Here is a 6,000-nt window from a genome sequence, read left to right as displayed (position 1 = left end):
AATTTCGCCTTTGATCATCAAGCTGATCCGAGGTCGGATCCGTCTGGGTTGAGTAGGATCCGAGCTCGGATCTGTCTTTTTCTGCAATAATTGCAGAAACTGCAATTTTTCAAACTTTTCTCCCATTTTCGGTCAATTCCAAATTACACATTTGGACAAACTTTTATCAATTCCAACCTCCCACGCACATGTAATATACTATAAACACAATATCCAACCTCTCGAAACACATCAAACACATCTACATTGCAAATCAAGAGGTGAGGTTCTTTGATCATTTTTGCACTTTTACACCAAAATGGCACTTTTGGGTATTACATGCACATCAAATGAGTCCATGAGCATTTATAAACATGTTATCACCAAACTCATTTGAATATTCTTGAAATGCACAATGTATATATGAATGGTAATTCTAAACATTTAAAGCACAATTCGGTAAGAAAACCTCCCCTTTTACACTTGTTCTTCAATTGTACCTCCAAAATGGATGATGAAACTCCGGTACCTCCTATAAACAAGTGAAATACATCTAATTAGTCAATTAAATCACACCAAAATGTAATAAACACATAAAAACACACAACTACAATATTATTATTGGGTTGCCTCCCAACAAGCGCTTTGTTTAGAGTCGTTAAACTCGACTCTCCTATAGCTTCTTTAATTCTCCATTGCGTTTTCTAAGGAATAAATTACTCCTTTAGAAACCTTTTCTTTGGTCAAATAGAGTTTCAATCTTTGATCATTTACTATGAATAAGGCACCATTTTCTCCTTTTATTTCCATTGCTCCATAAGGAAACATGCGAATCACTTCAAATGGCTCGTACCATCGAGACTTAAGCTTTCCAGGGAATAATTTAAGTCTTGAGTTAAACAATAACACCTTTTGCCCTTCTTCAAAATGCTTACGAAAAATGTGTTTATCATGCCAAAATTTCACTTTTTCTTTGTAAATCTTGACATTCTCATACGAAATCAACCGCGATTCCTCCAATTCGCTTAACTCGAGCATTCTCTTTTTACCTGCAGATTTAAAATCAAAATTAATAGCTTTAATGGCCCAATAAGCTTTATGTTCTATTTCTACAGGTAAATGACACGCTTTCCCATAAACAGTTTATATGGAGACATTCCCAACGGCATTTCAAATGCCGTTCTATACGCCCACAAAGCATCTTCAAGCTTGTTTGTCCAATCCTTTCTCGATCGGTTGACCGTTTTCTCCAAAATGATTTTAATTTCCCGGTTGGCCAACTCCGCTTGACCATTGGCTTGAGTATGATAGGGGAGTGACTTTTTATGCCTACAACCATATTTAAGCAATAAAGTGTCAATAATTTTATTACAAAAATGCTTACTTTCATCACTTATTATTGCCTTTGGGATTCCAAACCTACAAAATATGTTCCGTTTAAGAAATTTAAACACAACTTTAGCATCATTAGTTTGTGAAGGAATGGCCTCTACCCATTTAGAGATATAATCAACTGCTAAAAGGATGTACTTATTATTATATGAGTTAGAAAATGGTCCCATAAAATCAATGCCCCAAACGTCAAATAACTCAACTTCCAAATATGTAGTCAAAGGCATTTCATTCTTTCTTGAGATATTACCGGTTCTTTGGCATTGATCACAACTTTTAACCCAATTTCCAGCATCTCGGTACATAGTAGGCCAATAAAATCCAGATTGCCATATCTTTGCTATGATTTTAGTTGTACTAAAATGACCTCCTGTTTCAAGAGTATGACAATGCATTAAAATACTATGTACTTCTTTTTCCTAAACACATCTTCTAATTATTCCATCTGCACAATGTTTGTAAAAGAATAGTTCCTCCCAAAAGTAATGTTTAGCATCATTTAAGAACTTTTTCCTTTGATGAGAATTCAAATCACTTGGTATCACTCCACTAATTACAAAGTTAACTAGATCAGCATACCATAGTGACTTATGAATTGCCATTAAAAACTCATCTGAAAATTCTTCTTTAATGGATAAATGGTCTTCTTAAGGCATGTTTTCCAGTCTAGAAAAATGATCAGCAACTAAGTTCTCGGATCATTTTTTATCTTTTATCTCCAAATCAAATTCCTACAATAATAAAATCCATCGAATTAGTCGAGGTTTTGCATCTTTCTTATTTAACAAATATTTGAGTGCTGCATGGTCGGTATAAATGATAACTTTATATCCTACTAAATACGATCTAAACTTATCCAATACAAATATCACTGCTAGCAACTCCTTCTCTGTTATTGCATAGTTAACTTGGGTTTCATTTAACATTTTACTTGGATAATAAATGACATAAAATCGCTTATCATGTTTTTACCCAAAAACAGTTCCAACTGCAAAATCACTTGCATCACACATCAATTCGAATGATAAGCTCCAATCCGGTTATGCTATTATGGGTGCGGAGACAAGTTCCTTCTTCAACCTATTAAAAGCAAATAAGCACTCATCATTAAAGTGAAAAGGAACATCTTTTGCTAGTAATTCACATAAAGGTTTAGCAATCTTGAAGAAATCCTTAATAAATCGTCGATAAAATTCCACGTGTCCAAGAAAGTTTCAAATGCCTTTAACATTGATAGGTGGAGGCATTCTCTCAATAACCTCTATCTTGGCTTGATCTATCTCAATACCTTCTGAAGAAATTTTGTGGTCTAACACAATACCCTCACAAATCATGAAGTGACATTTTTTTCAATTGAGTACAAGATTTGTTTCTTCACATCTCTACAAAATTAGATCTAAATTGTTAAGACAATGATCATAAGTAGATCCAAATACAGAAAAATCATCCATGAAGATTTCCATAATTTTTTCATTAAAATCGGAGAAAATTGCCATCATGCATCGTTGGAAGGTGGCTGGTGCATTGCACAGTCTAAAAGGTATTTTTCGAAATGCAAAGGTGCCGTAAGGACAAGTGAATGTGATTTTCTCTTGATCTTCCTGTGCAATGACTATTTGATTGTATCCTAAAAAATCATTCAAGAAACAATAAAATTCATAACCAGCCAATCTTTCTACCATTTGATCAAGAAAAAGGAAGAGGGAAATGATCCTTTCTAATAGCTGCATTCAGTTTTCTATAATCAATACAGACTCGCCACCCAAGTACAACTGTAGATGGAATCATTTCATCATTGTTACCACGTACTATGGTTATCCCCCTTTTCTTTGGCACTATATGAATAGGAGAAATTCAAACATTATCAAAAATTAGAAAAATTATACCTGCATCCAGCCATTTAAGGATTTCTACTCTTACCACTTCTTTCGTGTTTGGATTTAATCTTCTTTGAGTTTCAACCATCGGTTTAGAGTTTTCTTCCAATAAAATCCTGTGCATACAAATAGTTGGACTAATTCCTTTGATATCAGAAATTGTCCATCTTATAGCCTTTAAATGCTTCCTCAAAACACGTAAGAGCTTGTCTGGTTGTTCCTCATCTAGTGCTGCATTGACAATTATTGGCAATGTCTCTTTTTCTCCAAAAAATGCATATTTGAGGTGTTTGGGCAGCGGCTTAAGCTCAAGCCGTGGAGTTTGCTCATATGATGGTGACGGTAATCCTTTGCTCAGTCCTAACTCCTCATACGCATTTCTCCTTTTGTAAGGAACCTGTGCCTGCAAAAATTCAGTCATTTCTTCAACTTGTTCCTCTTTTAAGCCTACACCATTAAGACAAAGTTCAAGAGAATCATCATCAAGATTAACTTGACTCATCTCTAATGCCAATTCATCACATATGTCAACAGAATAAACATGGTCAGTAAAAGAGGGATACTTCTCCACTTTATTCAAATCAAACTCCACTTCCTCTTCACCTATTTGAAATTTGAACTTATCTCGTTTAACATCTATTATTGTACCTGCAGTGGGCAGAAATGGTCTACCAAGTATAATAGGTACATTTATGTCTTCCTCCATGTCTAAAACAACAAAATCAACAGGAATAATAAATTTCTGCATTTTAATGAGCACATTCTCCAATATGTCCATTGGATGTCTAATAGACCTGTCAGCCAATTGCAACGAAATGTTAATACGCTTTAACTCTTTCAACCCCAATTGCCTAACCACAGTTAAAGGGATCAATGACACAATTGCACCAATGTCACAAAGTGCTTTAGAGAATTCTACATTACCAATAGTGCAAGGAACTGTGAAACTCCCTGGATCTTTCAACTTTGGTGGCAATTTGTTTTGTATGATGACACTACATTCTTCCGTTAATGCAATTGTTTCGCTATCTACTAACTTCCTTTTCTTAGTCATTATCTTCTTGAAAAATTTTGCGTATGAAGGAATCTGCAAAATAGCATCAACAAAAGGAATGTTAATATGTAATTGTTTGACAATATTGACAAACTTCTCAAATTCTTTGTCATTTCGCGAATGCTTCAATCTTTGAGGAAATAGCATCGGTGGAGGAATTGGTGTTGTATCTCCCATTTGTGGTTCATTTTCTTTCCCTTTAATTTTCTTACTATTCTCTCCTAACTCACTCAACTGCTTGTTCTCTCTTCTTTCACATTCTCTTTCACATTCAACTACAGGCGGCTTACCTACTTCCTTACTACTACGGAGGGTTATGGCCTTCACATGCTCCCTTGGATTCACTTCAGTCTTGCTAGGTAAATCCCCTTGGTTACGATTATTAATCGCATTAGCTATTTGCCCTAATTGAACCTCGACATTTCTGTACATATTGGTGAGTTGGTCCATCTTTCCTTCAATTCTTTCAAACCGTTGAATAGTGACACTGGCTAACTTTTCAATTTTATCATTTGATACATTTGCCAGCTTTTCAATTGCCAATTTTCAAGTTGGTTTGGACTCCGGAAGTGGTTGCTTCGATTGAAAATTCGGTGGATTAACTGGTCTTTGTTGGTTCTCTTGATCCTTCCATCCAAATTTCAGGTGATTACGCCATCCTGGATTATAGGTATTGGAGTATGGAATGTTTTGAGGTGGACGGTTGTAATTGTTAAGATATTGAACCTATTCGCTGCTAGAACACATAGAATCATCATGATCTCTACCACCAGTAGTACAACATGCAACAATTATTCCTTCATTAGCGTTAGAACCAACGTGCCTATTAAGCATCTTAACCACATTATCCATTTTTGCACTTAACATATTCAAGGTATCTATTTCGAGCATACTTGCGGTTCTCCTTGTATTACCTCATTCGTTGGCCCATTGGTAGTTGTTAGCAGCCATTTCTTCAATCAATTGTTGAGCTTCCTCAGCCATCTTTTCCATCAAAGCTCCTCCCACTGCCGCATCTACATGCATCTTTGTTAGATATGTGAGATCATTGTAAAATGTTTGGACTACTAGCCAATCTGGTAGACCATGATGAGGACATCTTTGTTGCAATTCCCGATAACGCTCCCAAATTTCATACAATGTCTCTCCTTCCTGTTGAAAGAAACTAGTTATATCCATTCTGAATTTAGCAGTTTTTCCAGGTGAAAAGAATTTATTAAGAAAAGCCTTAGTTAATTCAGTCCCAGTTGTAAAAGTGTTAGGAGGATGAGATTGTAGCCAAACCTTAGCCTTGTCCCTTAATAAAAATGGAAACAATCGAAGTTTAATTGCATCATCACTAACACCATTAAACTTAATTGTATCACAGATTTCAAGAAATATTGACAAGTGAGAATTTGGATCTTCGGTAGTATTACATCCATATTGAGATTGTTGTACCATTTGAATCAGTGATGGTTTAATTTCAAAATTATTGGCATTTACCGTTGGTCTTACAATACTAGTTTGAGAACCTTGTGTTCCCGGTAAAAAAAAATATCGTAGAATTCGCTTATTTAGTTTATTTTCCGCCATTTCTTCCTCAAATGGTAATTCTATCAAGATTTCCTCTATCGGCTGCCAAACCTCTTGTTCCTCTTGATGTGGTGTATTCCTCCTTTGTCTCCATAATGTCCTCTCAATTTCAGGATCGAAAAG

At 35.3% G+C, this 6,000-nt stretch overlaps 1 non-coding gene across 1 annotated transcript; it reads left to right on the top strand.

The window, feature by feature from the left end:
* The first annotated feature begins 5,383 nt into the window (after positions 1 to 5,383).
* LOC113705154 (small nucleolar RNA R71) lies at positions 5,384 to 5,490 on the top strand. Its single transcript, XR_003451801.1, has one exon. It is a non-coding gene; the product is annotated as a small nucleolar RNA R71 (small nucleolar RNA).
* Positions 5,491 to 6,000: the final 510 nt, after the last annotated feature.

This window comes from Coffea arabica, chromosome 8e (genome assembly GCF_036785885.1).
Source record: "Coffea arabica cultivar ET-39 chromosome 8e, Coffea Arabica ET-39 HiFi, whole genome shotgun sequence".
Taxonomy (NCBI): Eukaryota; Viridiplantae; Streptophyta; class Magnoliopsida; order Gentianales; family Rubiaceae; genus Coffea; species Coffea arabica.
This window is presented reverse-complemented; position numbering and strand designations above follow the sequence as displayed.